The sequence below is a fragment of the Lissotriton vulgaris genome, chromosome 10 (genome assembly GCF_964263255.1).
Source record: "Lissotriton vulgaris chromosome 10, aLisVul1.2, whole genome shotgun sequence".
Taxonomy (NCBI): Eukaryota; Metazoa; Chordata; class Amphibia; order Caudata; family Salamandridae; genus Lissotriton; species Lissotriton vulgaris.
In genome coordinates, this window is record NC_141698.1 from 795,573,712 (window position 1) to 795,595,399 (window position 21,688).

The window sequence follows — 21,688 nt, forward strand, 5'->3', positions numbered from 1 at the left end:
TTGCTAACTGTTCCAGAAGACATGGTTAGAATTATGTGAGACAAAACCTGAAGCACTTTTATTTCAATTTACATATCCTTTCGCATTTTCTGAGACCTGGAAAATGAATAAGATTGTAGTTGCAAGGAGGAACAGTGATGTAAGCAAGATTGCAAAGAAAGTATTCTCGTGAGTTGAGAAAGACAATATGGGTTGTAAAATCTCATTTAAAAAAAACTGAGGCAGTCAGTCATGGCTGACTATTGGTCACGTGAGGGGTTGGGTTCGTGTGCCTGATTAAGTTATCCTGGGATTACTTGGAAATTAGTCCACTTGAGAGGACGGCTGCTGATGAAAGAAAAACGTGTTAAGTCCAACATACAAGTTCAATAAAGATGTCTGGGAGCAATCACTCGTAGCTTTGGCAGAGAGCACACAGGCTTAACTTAAGGAAAAGTGTGTAAAGTATTTAGAAGTACAAAAAAGATTAAAAAGTCAAAACACAACGTTATAAAAATACCACAATCAATTTCTGAAAAACGAGAGAATTTTTTTTGTTTTTATGTTTGGGATTTTGTAAAGCAGTGGCTGCCCCAGGGCTTCACAGGACTAGGAGAGCGAGATGTTGGCAGTGGTACAAGTTGGACTATTATCGAGGGAACAGCCATGCCTGAAGTCATTTCCAGAAGCTGGGTTCTTCTTCCAGCAATCTCAGCTCCCTGGGCCTGGAATTCCACAACTTCGGGGCCAGGTATGAGAATGCTCTACCTCCCATCTTGATCTCTTGATTCTAAGCGTTGACTTGACTTGAACTCTTTGGTGCATATGGTGAAATAAGTTCTCTGATTTTAATCAGACTCCTGCTATTCACTGGTTTGTGAGCCACACAGAGAGATTTAAATTTCATCCTGGAATCGATGGTCAGCCAGTGAAGCCGTTTCAGTGAGGTCTTTGCTGATTCACGTCTTGGGATTTTTAGAACTAATCTGGTCCCCACATTCTGCACAACTTGCAGTCTATTAGTAATATATTTTGGTGAGCCCAGATAGAGGGACTTGCCATAGTCCAGATGGGAAACCAGCAGGGCTTGTTTCACAGTTCTTAACTGTTTTAGGATAATCCCTATTATCTTCTGAATCATTCAGAGTAGGCCAAAGCAGGTTGTTGCTAGTTTTTTGCTTGATTTTCCATTGATAGTGTATTACCCAGCCACATGCCCAGGTTCTTTTTAGAGGGCTTGGGGACGGGGAGCTTCTCCAACCATCCGCCCACCTAATCACAGGTCCAGTGCAGTGATTATTCCCCAGGGTCATCAGTTCAGTTTTGTCGCAATTTATTTAAGGCAACATTTGGCCATCCAATTAGCCACCATTTCCAGACAGGACACTAATTGATGGTGATTCAATTTCGGCCCCCCACCACTTTATACCACCAGTTGCGTGTTATCTGCATAGGAGACAGTAGACAACTCAAACTCCTGAACGATTTTTGTCAAAGGGCGCATGTATACGTTGTACAATGTAGGGCTAAGTGATGAGTCCTGTGTGACTCTGCATGAAACTGACAGTGTATCGAAGAAACAGGTGGATTCCACGATTTGGAATTTTCTTTCACCCAGAAAGGAGGTAAGCCACTTCAGGGCTTTTCCTTGGATAAAGACGTCCCTCAGCCTTTTTGCTAGAAGTGAGTGGTCTACGGGGTCAATGCCGCACTCAAGTCCAGAAGCCGGAGTGTGACTGAGCCCCCCGATCCAAAATGCGTTTGAGCTCCTCTGTGATTAAGCATGGGCGAATTTTGCGAATCTCGCAATCGCGAATTTTGCGGATATGTGAACTCGCAATCCGCAAAATCCGCGAATTCCCGCGAATTTGCGGATTTTTTAATTTTTTTATGTTCGCACGGGTTTCTGCAAGTTCGCGAGGGTTTTGTACAATTTCGCAAATTGCGAAATTGTACAAAACGCGTGCAAACTTGCAGAAACCCGTGCAAACACAATGTGCCCAGTATGTGCCTCTTGTGTGAATAAAAGGTCAGAGAAAGATCAGTTCAGCAGATGAAGAGAAAGAAGCTCCTGGTCACAGGAACAGCACGGGTATTGCGCTCGTGAAAGTCAAGGATGCAAAGCCTATCCAGCATCACAGCTGATTTTCCACGGTAGATTTGGGAAGAAGGCACACCTGTCCAGCCTCGACGACGCTCACGATTGTTTTTGGGCTAATGAATGAGTCACTGAATTTTAGCATCAACTAGTTCGAGCGACCATGTGTGTGTTACTATGCAATCGCCCCGAAGGGCGCAGGGGTCCCTTGAGTGAGCTGTCCATCATAGTGGGTGAATGGCGGGAAGACGGTGCAAACCGCGAGTGTGTGGGCGGGGCCAAATGGGCAGGGCTACCATGCGAGTTCACACATGCTTCTAGTGTGTATAAAAGGTCAGAGAAAGATCAGTTCAGCAGATGAAGAGAAATAAGCTCCTGGTCACAGAAACAGCATGGGTATTGCGCTCGTGAAAGTCACGGATGCAAAAGCCTCTATCCAGCATCACAGCTGATTTTCCACGGTAGATTTGTGAAGAAGGCACACCTGCCTCGACGACGCTCATGATTGTTTTTGGGCTGATGAATGAGTCACAGGAAGGGCATGGTAAATATTTTAGGATGGCGCCGGCAAGCTGCCAGCGCCATCCTAAAATACTTACTAAATTAGCTTCAACAGGAAGCTCTAATAGATAAAATCGAGCACCTGCTTTATTTTATCTATTAGAGCTTCCTGTTGAAGCTAACTTAGTAACTATTTTAGGATGGCGCTGGCAGCTTGCCGGCGCCATCGTAAAATAGTTACAACAGGCCAGGCTTCAACTTTTGCCCCCGTAAAAATCCACCGCTCGCGGATTTGCGAATTCTCGGTAAATTCGCGGGAGTTCGCGGATCGCGAATTTACCGAAAATTCGCAAAATCCGCGAGCGGAACGGATTTTCCGCTCATACTTATCTGTGACCACCAGAAGAGCTGATTCTGTGCTGTGCTCCGAAACCCATCTGAGTCTTATGCAGAGAGTTGTATCCTTCCCAAAACTGGGATAAGGAATGGTTGACATGTTTCTCTAGTATTTTTCCTAAGGTGGGGAATAGAGAGATAGGACCAAAATTACCTATTATCTCTGGGTCTAGGTGGGGCTTCTTCAAAAAGGGCCTCATAATTGCATGCTTCCACTTCTTTGGGACCCTCCCATACTCAAGGGATAATGTAAGATGCTCTACTATGGTGGGGGGATGGATTCCCCACCCTTGTGAGAGATATGGGGGGCTAATAGATCTTAGGACATCCTGTTTTAATTTTGCCCAGGAGCAGTATAGTACTTTCCTTATTCAGGGCTGGAATGTGATCCAAGACAGAAGGAACTGACATCACTGTAAAGTCTGCTACTAAATTGTGATCCGTACCGGAGTTATCTCACCAAAGTGATTCATAGATGTCATCCATTTATTTTTAGAGCATGCTGCAAACTCGTTGCAACTTTCCATAGTGATTAGTGAGGGGAGTTGCCCTGCTCTACCGCTGTCAGGTAATTTACTATCTTAAATAGTTCCCTAGGGAAATTGGCAGCAATGTTAATCTTCTCCTTGTGATGCTTGGCCTGGGCTTGTTTAATTTCATTGTGATAGTGTCTGAATGTCTTCTTGTATTGAACTTTTAAGGCTAGGTCATAGGACTTCCTCTAACTCCTTTCTAGTTTCTTCCAATTTTTTTTAGGAAGTCTAGCGGACTATTAAACTAGATATTGGCCTGGATTTCTGAATACATTGGTCTAGTGACTGATCCATCCAGAGTTCCCATTGTGAGTAGGCTTTGTCTGGGTTTGAGTAGAGGCTTGGCCCATGCTTCAGGTGTGAACTTGGACCAGCTTCTAACCAATCTTAGTGTAATTTTTGAGGATACTCTTCTACATATTTTTATAAGTTTAAAAGGGATAAAATAATGATCCGACCATGGTACAGGGATGGGTGTATTCACCTAAATCTTTAGGTCGTTGCAGAAGATGGGATGGAGAATTTGCCCTTTTCTCAAGAGTAGGGGTGCCTACAAGTTGGATAAGTTGCATGCAGAGCTGCCCCCCCCCCCAGCGCCTGGTACCCTCGTGCGTGTGAGTAGCTGCGCTTCACAATTCCCTGATTGATTGCCTCTAGGTCCTGTAGAAGTCTATTGGTATAAGGGTTGTTGATTTCATCTATATGTATAATAAATTCACAGAGCATGGTAATAAATCCTTTTCCCACTGGATGGCTAAGAAATATGGGAGGGCCTCAATGTATGTGCCTCAAGAGCCTGGTGGCCTGCAAATAAGGATTCCAGAGAATGAGCATGTAGGAGAAAGTGTGATCCCAAATTGCAAGATGTCACAGTTTGTCATTGTAAGGGGTGTAGAGATGCATCTAAGCTCTTCTTTATGTAGAATGGTGATGCCACCTCCTGTTTGGCTGACCCGATCCAGTTTACAAATTTGGTATCCCTGGGGAAGGGCTGTTACAATGTCGGGGCGAGCTCTCTTTGAGCCAGGGCTCTCTGATGAACTGTACATCTAATTTTTCTTCCTCTAGAAACTTAATCTTGCATTTATGACCTGGAAGTGACCCATTCTCTATTGTTCTTTCTTCTCTTGGGTGAACTGTATAATCTTGTTGCTATGTGTGTAGTTTTTTAAAGTAAAAATGACCTTGGTCACATACCTCTTTGCTTCTTTTCTGTCTATCTGGCGTAAGTGTCTGGGCACACTGTGGTCCCAGAGGCAGCCTGAGCCGCAGTAGATCTTCTGTGTTGTACCTGATGTGGCTACAAGTGTATGGGAGAATTTGGACAGGGTTCCTGGCCTCTGGTCTCGGTCTGGCACAGACAGGCTTGCCTTGGCACATCGTTGGTGCACCAGCAGTGCACCTGCTGCTTGTGTCCTCTGCGCACCCGCACCTCTGCAGCCATAAATGTAATTGACTATCAAACACCTAGAGAGAAAACCTTCTATAGCTCTATGGTGTCTGGGAAATAGAGGTTCTCTCTATGAATCAGGCTATAACTTGTGTGACTTGTACCTTTGAGCAATATGACATCAAATACCTCAAATCCAATGAGGGTATCCGGAGATATCATTTGTTTAAGTTTTAGGGCAAAAAGTGCAAAGGTGTGAAGGCAGGTTTAATCACTGCAGCAGTTAGGCTACAAAGGCAGATGTAAAGCCATGTCTCCTTTCTCAGCCCAGAGGATGGCACAAAGCTACTGTAGTCAACTGGTGCTATTTACCTTCCCATACCATTGAGGTGTTTCCTTCACCATATACTATGGCCTTATAGGAATGTCAAATATTCCAATTGAGGTTTCACCAATTTTGCCATGTTTTAGGGGTCAGAGCACATACAATGGGGATTGGATAGCAATGCCTCAGCATGCAGGAAAAACAGATGGGGATGACTAATCAATTAGAGGGATTTTTCTCACAGCTGTTGCATCATGATGGTTCCCTTGTAATAATGGACTAATTTAGATCCATGATAGATGCAGAATACAATTTAGATCTTGTGTAATTTCACAAAGGACAGCAGCTGCTGTGTCTAAGAAGAGCAAAGGTGGACTAATGTAGGTTTAAGTGTTAATGGCGATATGTGTGCTTGCTACAAAAGGGATAACTTGCAAATGCTTATTTTTTGAGTAGTGCTTGCATGAACTCAACATGCCACCAACAAGGCCCTTGAAGTATTTGCTCTCCTTTCTTCACCACATTACCTTTTTAACATGAACCCATTTTCTATCTGTGGCAGAGTATAACATACAAGATTCACAGAATTTGTTATAACTAAGTGCATCACTAAAAGGACATAATACAAAAGGTTTAGCCTCCAGTGAGAAAGGAGCGTGCAATTTGTGTTGCTGTGAGCATTCCACTGCAATACCCATTGCTTTTTGATGCTGACTCAGATTTAAAAGAATGTGTAAATCTGAGGCAGTGCCAAAAACTAGTGGTATGCAAGAGCAGACATTTGAACGTTCATTTGTCAGGCGCCATCGGCCACGCTGAATCGAGGGACACGCCCCCCTCGAGGCTACACCCCCTCCCTGCCCTATATTAATGTGCATGTACCGGAAGCGCATCAGACGAGCGCAGCGGGCGCGACGATTGCGCGCCAAAGGCGCGCATAAGGCAAGCTCGTCTGCGCTCGTCCGCGCCGAGTCCGGGCCTAGGGCCAGTCCCTCTGCATCCCCGGCCCCAGATCCTATACACTACAGTGCTGAAACACTCCATAATCTAAGGGCACCCACCAGCAACTGTAGCCGACACAGCTATCAAGCTGACACTCTGCCGCCTGCCTGTCCCAAATGCCATAACCCCCTTAAACCCAAAATAACTACTGAACCGCTACATGACTTCCGCATGTTCTTATTGAACTGCCGTTCTCTACCTAAACACAGGGTTGAAATTGCGCTTTTAATAGAGGAACAAACACCAGACATACTGTTCTTAACAGAAACCTGGCTATCCCCTGACGGTGATCCAGCGGTCATAGACGCTCTCCCACCAGGTTTCCAAATCTCTCAGCAAGATCGGCCTAAAGGGAGAGGAGGAGGCCTGGCTTCACTGCCGAGTGGTCTCCGAAACCATCCCGGACTGTGAAAGCCTCACCTTTAACATTGAACTCTCACCCAACAGATGCCTCTCTGGCACTCTTATCTACCGACCCCCGGCCCCCCGAAGCAGTTCCACGTCAGTCTACCCTCAAGTGTGGCTGAACGTCTCAATACCACATCCAACTTCACCCTGCTAGGCGATTTTAATTTTAATTTTGACTCATCTTCAGATCACGTAGCCTCGACTTTAGCAGATGATCTAGCAGCTCTGCAACTTACCCAACGGGTTACTACTCCCACCCACGTGAAGGGTCATCTGCTGGACCCGGTTTTCAGCAACTGCCCTGATCTTCTAACCAGTCCACCCATCCCCTTGCCCTGGACGGACCATTTTCTGATCCCCATCAGCTGGACTGCGCCTAAACCCCCTCCGCTAGCACCCATCACAAGACTCATGAGAGCCTGGTCCCACCTAGCAGTTGACAATTGGACTAGCAAACTTGCTGGTAATCTACCCCTTATCAAAGATGACCCCGTCCTAGCAACCAAGCATATGTCAACTGGATCACTCAATCTCTAGACGTCACTCTTCCCAAAAAGAAAATTACGCTCAAGCGCTCCCACAAAACTGCCCCGTGGTACACGGAGGCTCTTGGGGACAAGAAACAACTTTGCAGGAAATCAGAAAGACAATGGCGATCTGATTACTCGACAGACAATAAAACCCTCTATCGAGAAGCCATCAGTGAATATAAAACTCTGATAAAAGTGGCCCAGGCCACATACTTCTCTGAGAAAATTCTGCTTGCTAAGTCTAAACCCAAGGACATTTTCCAAATCATTAAAAAACGAACAAAACCGTCCCCCAGCTTGCAGGCGGACAAGTCCACCACCCACTGCAATAATGTTGCCGAATTTTTCCATCAGAAAATAAGCTCCATCTACTCTGCCTTTCCCCCCAAAAACCTCACCTCCTTAGCCCCTCCTTTCGATCCCGCAGTCTCCCCCTCCAGTCAACACCTACCCACGCTGACTCACTTCCCTCCTTTGGATCTCGCTACCCTTGAACGCTTAGCACGGAAAGTAAAATCCGGATCCCCTGATGACCCAGCCCCGCCAGACATAATAATGGCAGCCTCGCAGACCACCCTGCCCATCATAAGGGAGGTTTTAAATGATTCCATCTCCTCTGGCACGGTCCCGACCGTATGGAAGCAGGCCATGGTCAGAGCTTTATTGAAAAAGCCTAATTTGGACTCCACTGACCTGAGTAACTATCGCCCCATATCCCTGCTCCCATGGGCAAGTAAGATCCTGGAGAAATATATAAATCAACAACTAATAAACTTCTTGGAAGATCACCACCTACTGGACCCCACCCAGACGGGCTTTAGACCGAAACACGGGACTGAGACCGCCCTCCTCACGGTTACCGAGGAAGCCAGAAAAATCTTGGATCAAGGAGGATCAGTGGCAGTGATCCTCCTTGATCTCAGCGCGGCCTTCGATACGGTCAGTCATGACACCCTGCTGCACCGTATGTCCCAGGTCGGGATTAAGGACATAGCCTGGTCTTGGTTCCAGTCCTTCTTAGAGGACAGATCCTTCCGTGTGTTCGAGGGCGAGTCTGTGTCCACCAGCAGACCCCTGAAATGCTCCTCTCTAAGCCCTGCACTTTTTAACCTGTACATGAGGCCGCTGGCTGATGTTGTACGCCCATTTGGGATTAGGATCATCTCCTATGCGGACGACACGGAGCTGGTGGTCTCACTGACGCAGGAAGCCAACCTACCTGCACTAGGCGGGCTTAGAGAGTGCCTAGAGGAAGTAAAATCCTGGATGTCCCTATCATCCCTAAAACTGAATGGGGACAAAACCGAGCTGATGCTCCTAGGCCCCCCAGATCTCAGCCTCCCCGCCTCCCTGTGGCCGCCTTGTCTGGGCACTCCGCCAACGCCAAAAAACAGTATTAAGAGTCTCGGAGTCTGGCTGGACAGATCTCTGTCCTTTAACGTACAAGCCACAAAACTCTCAGCCACATGTTTTGGCATCATGAGGATGTTAAAGAAAATTCTCCCTCTCCTCCCCTTGGAAGCCAAACAAGCAGCCGTACAGGGCTTAATTCAGTCACGCCTTGATTTTAACAATGTGCTCTACCTTGGCGCTCCTGAATTCACTCTGAGACGGCTTCAGATAGTCCAGAAAAGCGCAGCACGCATTTTGCTCGACCTCCCCTGCAGACAATCAGTGACGGCCGGATTGGTAACCCTCCACTGGCTACCGGTGCGCCGGAGAGTTATGTTTAAAGCTATGTGCATAGCACACCAGGCCTTCTGGAACACTGGCCCCAGGATTACTCGCGACCTAATTATCCACTACACGCCCAGCAGAAGCCTACGCTCCAGTCAGACTTTCCTTGCAATGGCCCCCAGAATAAAAAGATCCAGATTCGGAGGCAGGACGTTTTCCTATAACGCTGCCAGGGCTTGGAACACACTTCCGTTGCATCTCAGAGCCAACCCCAATTTCTCGGCCTTCCGCAAACAGCTGAAAACCTTTTTATTTCATCCAGTCTAATTAACTCTCACTTCTCTCCCCTCCTGGGCCACTGTGCGGGTCCATGGTATTCCTAGCGCTTGGACGCCTCCGGGCAGCAATTCGCGCTCTACAAATTCACATCCTATCCTATCCTATTTCTTTTCATATGTACTTTTTCTATGAGCATTCTGGACCATAGAAAGAGCAAAATGACATTAATGATTGTTTATGTGTAGGAAGGGATGCAGGCACCCTTGCACTATGGTGCAAGGATGCCTGCATTGGCGCTAGGCAGCTAATTTTAGCGCCAGCGCTAGAGAAAACACAGGGGTGTGCCGAATTGTTGCAAATACTGCACATCCCTGTGTTTTGGAAATGTCCGAGTGTTGCACTGCCAAATTTGGCACAGCGCCGTGCTCCAACATTTCATTGTAAATATGCCCTCCTGTTTTTTATCTGCAATAAATACAAATATACATCAGCAACACTTTGCAAAGTTAAATAAGGTTAAATTACCCCCTTCCCCATAAAAGACCAATTAGACAGTAATTGCAAAAGAATCTAAGCCAGTTGTGGATAGTTTAAGCCTAATGCCAAAGTCTGTTTTTTGTCTACTGCAGATTCATGTCCTTCTATTCAGTGAATCACTGTGAGAAAGTGCTCTGTTACAGGCAATGCATTATGGTGTGGGATGTTCAGAGGGTGCATTGTACTCCCATACGATTAGTCAGAAAGCCAGACAAGATCGTCAAAGATTTAAAGAGTAGTGTCGCTACTCATACATCCAGAAGCAATATGGCAACTTGTTTGCCTCAATCAGCTTGCATCAATAAATCTTCCCAAAATGCTGACACAATTTCAACTCTAATTCAGTTCTATGATAAGGTTGAATAGTACTAAGGATACTATATGCACTAATGCAGTAATACAATCAGCATGGTTCTATGAGGAAGACTGGATAGGACATTAAGTTCATTAACTCATACAGGAGTAAACAACTTTTCTCAAGAACATTTAATTAATGGCTGCTAGTAGGGAATACATAACTACTCCAGGCTGAATATATAAATTACAGCTTTGATATGTGCTATTGTCTGGGGACAACAGAAATTGTACAAGTAAGTAGAAAGCATATAATTTTTATATAAATAAGAAACATGTTCTCTTAAAGATCTGTCGCTATCAGAACCCTAAGAAAACTAATATCAGGCAGAAACGGTTAGGAATAAACATTTAGACCCCCGACACTTTAATAAGAATAAACCTGATATATTCTAAAACTAAATAGGTCAACAATGTAATGTAAATGTAATTGATTCTTCAACTAAATTAATCAAAAATTGTGTGTGTTCAGCAAATGTTTACCAAAATGCAATTTCACTGAGAATTTAAATTGATTATAGACTACCACACTCGTCAACTGAAGTCAGCAAATCATAAATGTAATAGAGTTTTATTCTATATTTCTAGTCCTTTACAAATGCCAATTCAGCTATAACTAATTTGAGAGAATATTCAGCATGAAAGACACCAGCTTGATGGCTCCAGTCTGATGAAACTTCATTTTGATGACTTTCCAAAACGAAGAAAGCACTTTTCCTCATCAAATGTGAAACAATTCAACAACACAGCATCCAGAAACGCATATAACTGGACAAGCAAATGGCACAAGATAATAGGAGAGGAAAAAAGGGGATGAGTTTAACAGAAATGGTAAGGGGAAAGATAATCAAGGGTATAGGAGTAGAACTACTAAGGATATAAGGTATAGAGATACCAGGGCATTAATTATTATAGTTATTATAGTGGTACAAGGGTGTAATTAGGGGGAACAGGTCCTAAGATACAGGAATGGGCATTCAAATATGCAACAAAAGATTCTAGGATGGCAAATTTTGCAGAAAGTGGAAGCTGAATCAGATTCTGTAAATACATTAACATGAGGAAAGTTGCTAAGGATAGAATCGCTGAAGAGAGTTTGAGGTAAGATTGTTTTGATACAATTCAGAGGATCTAGCACAATGGTACCCAAAACCAGCAGAATCCACTCACTTAAAGAACCTTTGATTAGAACCCCTGACTCACACACTTTTTTAAATTTCTCCTCTTGAGGGCTCAATTGCAGTTGTAATATCTGAAGATCCTTAGGTTTGGTCTGAACAGTAGTGCCTTTGCGTGCTTTTAAACAGATCTTCAAAATATCACTAGGTTCAAGGATCTATGCACAAAGCTGGCCAAGATCAACATCATTCTCGGAAATGATCATGATTATTTTACAAAACGGCAATCTATTTATCAGAACTGATCATTTTGATATATCTTTTAAATATGTAAACATCAAGCCATGAAGTCCTGGACCTGGAAGAACATTGATGAATTCTAGTATATTTTTGTACTCCTTTTTTATATAGGAGTGATCAGAAACACTATGCTTGAAATTCATGCCCAGAATGCTTGGGTCATCTCAACCATCGAACCAGTTGTCTGAGAAGTTTGCCTTCTATTACTGAAATACAAAAAGCAAAGTGATTAGCTGATCACTTACCGATCACGGATTTAAATGGCAGGAGTGGTAAAACCAGAATCCAGGTGCACTATACTTTTGTCATGATGGTCTTTAAATATCAATAATGTATAGAACGTTAATGTTCTAAACTTAGGCAAAAAATATGTTAAAGAATTTTCGTATTTCTGGAACGTTATTTGCCTGGTTAATTGTGCTCTGCTGTTCGAATAATGGCAGGTACTCAGAGTGAGGATATGTAATTACCATGTCTCAGATTACAGGCAGGTGGAAAAGGCACAGGAAAAAGTATTGTAAGAAGGGCAACCGCAGACCATATTGGAGAGAGTACTCTTGGTTGCCTACGTGAAATGGTTGTATTTTAAGTGGCTGCAATACACACACTTTATTCCATTCAGGCGCCTATTAGGAGTAGCCCAAAGCAGGAGGATAATGCTCTGGGGGACTAAGTATTGTCTAATGTTTTAGGGCCCGGCATTTCTTAGTCCTTAAACCCCAACCTGGTTTTAACTGATTTGGATCCGCACCCAGCAAAATCATCATGGCTGGAAGAAAGAGAAGAACAGTTCCAGGGCCTGCCCACCTGTTTCAGCACTTTGGAGGGTGCAGACAACACCTAGAGTACAAAGCTTCTCCACCCAAAGACACTTTTCCAATCCAAGCCCATAAACCTCTGACTCCCCCTGCAAATATCTATCGCTTGCTCAGAGTAGATGGTTAATATCTGCATCAAACTCCCAGGAATTGGAAAGAAAAAACTGCAGGAAATGACCTAGTACCTCAGTTTGGTCAAATTATTCCACATTCCAGGATTATTTAACTCATAATTCCCTTTATTTCATGAGGAGATACCAGTCTGTTATTAATTACGGTCCTGGTCTCTCCTGGGTGAAATAACATGGACCTTGTAGAGAGGGCCTAACTCACAGTGGCTTCCAACTGTGTGTATAATAAAACCTGCGGTTCATGTAAAGAAGCATATCCATGTCAAATCTAACATTTGAACAAAAATGTGGCCATCGTCCTCACTAAGACAAATATGGTTAAACCATTTTTATCTACCTGAATTCTTTGGCTTTTGTGAGTGCATCCGTTGATACTGAACGTAATTATGTTCCAGAGAATATTATGCTCCTTGATGTACTGAGTAGCAACAAAAAGACTTTACTGGTTGCCTAAAGACACTGTTACCCACAAAAAGAGGAAAATGAGGAAGAAGAGGGTGTACTAAAAACACCCCTCTCTGGAAAAAAAACAAGGTTTTTAAAAATTGCCCTCACCCACTAGATAGTGGCAGGCTTTATCATAGGGCTGCTACAACATCCCCGTGCAGACTAACGCCTGGAATGAAGCAAGGGTAAGGGGAGGTCAGAATAAACGTATATGTAGGGATACACGCAGTAAACTACATAAACAGACAATGACAGTGAAAAAATATAAAACCATCTTAGGAACACCCTTTAAAATCTTTAATCATAGGTTCCTAGAAAAGGGAAGAAATGGAATTGGTCTACGGAATAATTAGGACCCCTATGTGTATCCTTAGTGCTTTTGTGTCGACATGTTTTGGCCACTTTTTACCACCTACTAAGGCTCATTTGGCCTTCCTTAGGACTAGCGATCCCATTATCCTGAATCCCTTTCCCAAACAATATCCTGGTTTTTAAAGAGATATATGTTTAAAAGAGTCTTTTTTTGTATAATGACTTTACTTGTCACTTTCTATGTAAACACCCTTGAATATTCTGAAATGACAAACACTAAAGATCATCACAACACCACAAGTTTATCCAAACAGAGAGATATTTTGCCCCCATGGAGTTATAATATATATATATTACCTACTGGCGGTCGCCAGTAGGTATATATAGTTAGGACCTAGTTTCCATAGGAAATCCTCAACATTCTATTGGGAATAACTTTTGCGCCGGTTGATGAATCTTCGCGAATTTTTCAAAGAAGATGGCCCGCTCCTTCCCTGAACGTTTTGGGGGGATTCGTCAAGTGGGGGCTGAGAAAAAAGGGGGGTCCCAAAACGTGTTTTCCCCATGTTATTTTCCATAGGACGATTAGACACGGCTACAGCCCGAACGGCTGAAAGGAATTACACCAAACTTGGCAGAGAGGTAGAGTTCGGTTCGCAGATTGCCCTTTTGCTTAAATGGTGTAAATCCCTCCAGTAGTTCCTGAGAAAATCAAAAGGAAAAAAAAATGATATATCTATAAGCTTGCACAGTACGCATACATGCGCGGACCTTCGCGTGCGCGAGCTGCATGCTGATTGGCTGCCAATGTCTGTCAACACTCCAAAACAGAAAATGTTGGCAGCCATCTTGTGCCTCGGTAGACTGAGGCACAGGAAAGCAGAAAAACAAACGTGTAGGACTCAAAAAGGGGGCAGGGTAGAAGCACCCTGAGCCCCTAGGCCTGCTCAGGGGGTCCCACAAGGACCCCCCAGGCCAATTTTTTAATTAATTTTTTTAGGAAAATTGCGGGGTGCGTGCACCGTACACGTACCTAAGCAGAGGTACGCGTATGGTGCGCGTACCCTGCGATTCTTCACCAAAAATAAAATTGGGGGGGCCTTGGGGGTCATTGTGGGACCCCCTGAGCAGGCCTAGGGGTCAGGGTGCTTCTACCCTGCCCCTTTGTGTGTTTTCCACCTTTGTTTCACTGCTTTCTTGTGCCTTGGTTCAACCAAAGCACAAGATGGCTGCCAACACTTCCTGGTTTGGAGTGTTGACTGACAGTGGCAGCCAATCAGCATGCCTTCCCAAGAAAGCAGCATGCCCATTAGCTGTCAACACTTCTAACCAGGAAGTGTTGGCATCCATCTTGTGCTAGGTAGACCGAGGCACAAGAAAGCAGAAAAACAAGCGTGTAGAAATAAAAGGGGGCAGGGTAGAAGCACCCTGATCCCCTAGGCCTGATCAGGGGGTCCCACAAGGACCCCTAAGGCCAAAAATGTTTTTTTTTTTAAACCTGGTATGTTTATTTAAAAATTACCCCCCAGGGGGACCAAATCATGGGGGCATAGTGATAAAGAAGTGTGGGGGTTGCCCAATCCCTCCCACAAGGGGAATTAGTTCCCCCTCTGCAAACACGCCTGGGGGCTGCACTGCAGAGAGGTGTAAAAAAGGGTGTGGCCTCATTACACCTCTCTGCAATGCAGCCCACTGGCCTATACTGGAGGTTCCACGTGGGCTAGTTGGCCCACAGGGACCCCCTGTATGCAAGGGGAATTAGTTCCCCCCTCTGCAAACACGCCCGGGGGCTGCATTGCAGAGAGGTGTAAAAGAGGGTGTGGCCTCATTACACCTCTCTGCAATGCAGCCCACTGGCCCATACTGCAGGTTCCAGGTGGGCTAGTTGGCCCCCAGGGACCCCCAGTATGCAGTGGGAATTAGTTCCCCCTCTGCAAACACGCCCGGGGGCTGTGTTGCAGAGAGGTGTAAAAAAGGGTGTGGCCTCATTACACCTCTCTGCAACGAAGCCCCCTGGTGCATACTGGAGGTCCCAGGTGGGCTAGTTGGCCCACAGGGACCCCCATTATGCAAGGGGAATTAGTTCCCCCTCTGAAAACACGCCCGGGGGCTGCATTGCAGAGAGGTGTAAAAAGGGATGTGGCTTCATTACACTTCCCTGTGGCGTGTTTTAAGTTGGGAAATTAATTCTTCTTCAATCCAGATGTCCCCTAGAGGGCAACTAGTCCAACAGGTATCTCCAGTAAGCGCCATGGAGCTGCTCTGCAGAGTGTTGTAAAAAGGGGGCGTGCCCTCTGAAAACCTTCGAAATTAAATGAAAAAAACCATAGGTATCAGGCCTGATATAGTTAGGAATTAGCATTTAAAAAACCATTGAAATTCACTAAAAAAAACATAGGTTTCAGGCCTTTTACAGTTAGGAATTAGCATTAAAAAAACCTTGCAAATTCCCTGACAAAACCATAGGTTTCAGGCCTTATATAGTTAGGAATTAGCATTTAAAAAACCTTGCAAATTCCCTGAAAAAAACATAGGTTTTAGGCCTTATATAGTTAGGAATTAGAATTTAAAAAACCGTGCAAAGTCACTGAAAAAACCATAGGTTTCAGGCCTTATATAGTTAGGAATTAGCAATTAAAAAACCTTTGAAATTCACTGAAAAAACCATAGGTTTCAGGCCTTATATAGTTAGGAATTAGCATTTAAAAAACCTTTGAAATTCACTCAAAAAACTATAAGTTTTAGGGGTGTTATAGTTAGCAGGACATTTCACTCATACAATACCATTGAAATTGCTCCTATATAGTTAGTTGTACTAACTATATTTCGCGCACCCGCAATCCACTGCTGATGATGTCACATATTACATCATTCATGACATGGTCAATGACATCACTGATGACATCTCAAATGACATCAGGGATGACATCACTGATGACATCATCCACGTGACAATCACATACACCTTTTCATACACTAGTAACATCTTTCATCACTCTTTGTAAAATACAGAGTATCATATTTGAATCCATTGTCACAGCAATACAAGTATCTAAAAACCCACTCAGTGATTCATAGCTGTATACACACATCTAATCACTTACCTGTAGATTCACTCATACATGCTGTCAATGAACAATAGAACACTATCGAAAATACTTATACACCTATATCGACATTTCACACCAGCCACATCCTATTTACATATGAAGTCATCCTACACACTTATACAAACGCCACTTCATCTATTCATTTACATAGTAAGTCATACTTAGTGAATTATAAAATCATTACAAGTATACAGTTATCCATACAGTCACTCACACAATCATTGAGTCTTATGTATACTTATTTATATACACAACAATTGACACAAACTGCCTTTTATTTTTCTAGTTTGTTGGACATGTACCATTGAGTAATTTATTTGCTCATCACAACACCCATAAAGAGATTCACTCACCCAAACAACTGTTAGAACCTGTAGTTTTAACTTCATATATCTACTGAATCAACTATTCACACATCTTTGGACAATCACACACCCCCTACCGAACCACACACACTCTCCCATACAAATACTCAGTTAACTAATCAATAACTAATATAGACTTTCACATAGCTAGTAACCAACTGTAGAACCAGTTTACACAACAACTGACAAAGTGATACAGATATTCACACAGTTTAGTCACTATCCACTATATTTAGTGAGACACTATACATTGGTCAAGTAAACAGTCAATTACACTGCTACTAAACCCTCCATCCAAATACTTATTTATATATATCCACTCATTCTTCAATGCAAATTGCTATATATATAATGCATATTTAAATAACGAAGCAAACCACATTCACTGGATGATGTCATCAATGATGTCATCAGTGATGTCATTTGAGATGTCAGTAGTGATGTCACTGACCATGTCATGAATGGTAATATGTGATATCATCAGCAGTGGATTGCGGGTGCGCAAAATAAAGTTAGTAGAACTAACTATTTAGGAGCAATTTCAATGGTTTTGTATGAGTGAAATGTCCAGCTAACTTTAACACCCCTAAAACATATAGTTTTTTGAGTGAATTTTAAAGGTTTTTTAAATGCTAATTCCTGACTATATAAGGCCTGAAACCTATGGTCTTTTCAGTGAATATATATATATATATATATATATATATATATATATATATATATATATATATATATATATATATATTCACTGTAAAAAACATAGGTTTGACACCAATTATAGTTAGCTGGAAAGCTGGAAATTTTACTGACATAAAACCATTGAAATTCCCACATTATAGTTAGTTGGACTCACTATAACTTGCGCGCCTGCAATGCACTGCTGATGACGTTAGATATTACATCACTCATGACATGGTCAGTGGCATCACTCATGACATCACTGATGACACCATCCAGTGAATGTGTGTCTTTCTGAAAAATAAATATGTTTTATATATGTATATGTAAAGGTCGATGGAACTCATTCTGTACTACTCTCTACTACTCTCTCTACTATTCACTCTACTACTCTCTACTACTCACTCTCTGCTACTCTCTCTACTGCTCTCTATTACTCTCTACTACTCACTTGTTGTGTGTTTATCTAGGATCCTGATCGATACTATGACCTTATGCCCCTATTCGGCTATAAATCCATTTATTCCCTATATTGGCATAACCGTTCAAGTGCGATATTCAGAAAGTCATCTCTGGCCTCACACGAACAGAGCCACATTCCAGAATAGTTCTCTGCCACTTCCTTTGCAACCAATTAGTGCAATGACAGAGCAGAAGTCACTATCTGAAGATTCCTAGATTAACACTCCGAGTTCTTCAACAAGATAAAAACTCAGCAAACCTGGAAATCCCCGCTTGCTGTGTTTTGATTAGTAATGGAACTCTAATGAGCAACTGATAGCGATCACTTCCTAGTGACATCTTTAATTGACGTCTTATGTCCAGCAAACTTACGTCAAACATGGCATCTTTCAGGTATAAATATTACCAACGTTGCCTTAAGCAATAGCTGTTGTATGCCTGTGGCTAGCTGTGTTGCTGCTGACGTTGTCAGCTGAAGCTAGCACCCTGTTGCTGCAGCCTGCTACCCGTCGCCTGAAGCTGCTGATACCACTATCGCTGCTAAAGCGCGAACGATGGTGTGGTGAAACTAGGAGCTGAACAGCCGTCCCTCTGCGAAGAAGCCCAGCAGATGCCAGCTGCCCGCAGACGCTGTCCCCCCTCCTTCTCCTCGACGCGCTGAAGAGAGACGCTGTCTTTCTCCTGCAGAGAAATCCAGCTCCAGCGTTTCTGGTCTGCCCTCGCGGGTGACTGGGATATTGAGTTCCCCCTGAAGGAGATACCAGACCTCCATCATTCTATTCAGAGGTATGGTGTTGACTAAACCCTTAGTGAGAATTCTTGAAGCAAACCTTGGCAAAACCAACTTAACTTAAAGCTACTTACTTACTCCCCTCCCAAGTATTAGGCTTAGGTCAGGTACACTGGGGTAGGCGTAGTTAGAAGCACCAGTTGAGTATTTTAGCCTAATGTATATATGAATGTATATATGTTTTATTACTTTTAAACCATTGTATGGCTAAGAAACCATATCAATGCTTTTACAGTATTATTTCGCAATACTTATCTTACTGTACGTACTTTTTATAATAACAAGTCTTGCAATTGTGGCAATACATTTCTCTTGTACGAGAAGAAAGACTGTTCAATAAATGTTAACCCTTTATTGACAAACGCCCGTCTCTCTGTTCTCTACATATTGTGAAAGTAAACTGCAACAACCTGACTGAGTAAAATAACTGTCTATTGTTTCACACGACCCTAGAGATTGACTCTTGATCTGAGGAGCAAAGTTGTCATGCTGCACGGTTGTTGGAAAACTGAATCCCTTCTTGTCTGTACCAGAGAAGCTGATCACTTCCTATTTCAGTCAAGAAAGTTTCCAGTGACCTCTGAGCTAGTTGGTAACAAACTGTAACGGTGCAAGGCGGAGCGCTACCGAGGAATGGTGGTCTCCCATTACTGATCCTGTCACACCTCCTTCCTTACAGACTGACCCCTGGGATACAGGACTGGACGACGTGGAAGAAGAGCACGGCGCCTTTAATTGGGCGTACTCTGAGGAGGAGGTGACCCCTCCTCCTGTATTCGTTTGCGAGGCCAGATTGGATAAAAAGCAGGAAGTACGGACAGAAGCGTGTGACATCACCCCGGAGGAGGAGCAGGCGAGGAGCGGCGTCGGAGAGCGGTTGGAGAGACGCGGAGAAGTCGGTAAAGAAGGACACCGAAGGAATTCCGAAGAGCAGGCCGAAAGAGAAGACCCCCACGGAGAGCCAGGAGGCCAACGACCCTGTGAGCCGCCGTGCCACTCTCCCGGGGGAGGAGCGTGGCTATCCCAGGTACGGGACCGTATGGCGGTGTGGGTGGGAAGACGGTGTGCGTGTAAATAGTGTATAGAAAACCCCGTCTGTGTTTCCTCGTACTCCCCCTCCTCTTGTGTTCATTACCCCGCGCTTATCCCTCACTGTCTGTACCCTCCTCACGTCACCGACCACATAGTAATAAGTTTATCACTGGTGACCTTCCCCACTGCACACGGCCCCAAGGTGCAAGTCCCCAAAAGACTGTCGAACTAACGGCTCCCTCTCTGTTGGTCTTCCTTTGCATGGACTCCGGAACAACGAGACTCCCCATTGACCAGACCTTGAGGACAAGACCGGAAGACCACAGACCCCCGAGAAGGAGAACACCACGGCTCAAAGACGGATCCCAGTCAATTTGCTAGGGAGAGACTAACGTTTAGGACCAGGAGAACTTTGCAACCAAACCCTAAGCGACCTATACCAATAAAACCCTCCTTACTCCCAAGACCTGTTGTCCATTCGGTTTCTGATTCTATACCGGGTTTGCCTGTCAGTCCTGTCCCAGAGCCTACACTCGGTCCTACGGTTAACCCCTCACCCCTACACCCGGTCACAGTGGTGTCAGAAGTGGGATCTAATCCCTCCGAAGAAGAACCGAACATGGAACAAATTATACAGACTCTAGTCGATGGTCAGCAGAAATTGGAATGGGCGGTTAGCCAACAAATCAGCACAGCAGATGCGGACCGAGCCCTGTTCCGTAGCACTATGACACAACAGCTGGATAGTTTACAGAAAGTGGTGCAGACACCGGGAACTGCTGTCTCGGTGGATCGGAGACCGGCCGGTCCTCATCCAGCCGGAGTCTCCTTACAGAAGTATGTAGTAGGAGAAGACCCGGATGCCTTCCTGGTCAATTTCGAACGGGCTGCAAGGGCATGCGGGTGGCCAGAGGAAAAATGGCCCTTTTTTCTGGCGCCCTTGCTGACAGGTGAAGCACAGACGGCATACCAGGTCGCAAACCATGCCGGTACCTCCACATATGCGGCCATCAAGGAGGTGATACTAGACCATCTCGGGATGGACCCCGAAGCCTACAGACTCAGGTTTCGGAAGGAGAAGGGGGTCACGGGGGAAAACCCCAAGACACTGTACTTACGCCTGAAAATGGCGGCAGAAAAATGGCTGCGTCCCGAAAACAGGAGCAAAGAGGATGTGATGACGAGTATCATACTCGAACAATTCATGGAAGCTCTACCATATGGAACACAGCGGTGGTTAAGACAGCACCCAGGATTGACCGCAGCTCAGGCTATTGAAATGGCGGCGAACTATACCAGAGCAACTCCTAGATCCGCTCCATGGGAGACCGAAAAATCTGCAAAGACTCTGGTACCGCCCCCTAAAGCAGAAAAAAAGAAACCACTCTATGAGCCTTTCAAACCTAGACCATACCGTCCGGAAGTTACACCAATGAGGGGACCCCAGTGTTTTGAATGTGGAGAGTGGGGCCATATAGCAAGAATGTGCCCCAGGAAGAAACCAGCAGAGGAACCCATGGAAGTTGGGTACATACCCAAAGCTGTGATGTACTCCGCCGAAATGGGACCTTCATATTATGTAAGGGTACTAGTGAACCAAGCACCCGTAAAGGCGCTTCTCGACTCGGGGTGCCGACAATCTGTCATACGGGAGAAACTGTTGGCACCTTCCCAAATAGGGCGGGAGGGAGTAGTACACATCCGGTGTGTCCATGGGGACGTGAAGACGTATCCCCTTGCACGCATCACGATAAGCCCAATAGGAAGGGAACCATGCTCCGTGAGAGTAGGAGTGGTTGCATCACTACCCGAGGAATTGATCCTCGGGGTGGATAACCCCCAATTCCTGGCCTTATTTAAGCGGGAGTTAGCCAGTCGACCGGTGGAGGCCCTCTTGTCAGTTGAACCCTGGGTCATAGACAAAGGGTTCAAATTCGCACAAGCCAACGATCCGACCCTATTGAATGCGTGGGAAGCAGCCCACGTGGAGCAAACCACCGACTCTGTTCAGAGATACCCCAGGTTCAAGATCGTAAACGAGTTACTCTATCGAGAAGGGAAAGAGGGAGACCAAGGGCAACTAGTAGTACCAAAGGAGTTCCGTGAACAGATACTG

General features: G+C 44.5%; 1 protein-coding gene across 1 annotated transcript in view; it reads right to left on the reverse strand.

Moving 5' to 3' along the window:
* The window catches only part of DNAH11 (dynein axonemal heavy chain 11), a 3,435,931-nt gene that overhangs the window by 3,125,584 nt on the left and 288,659 nt on the right, over positions 1-21,688 (reverse strand). The window lies entirely within an intron of this gene.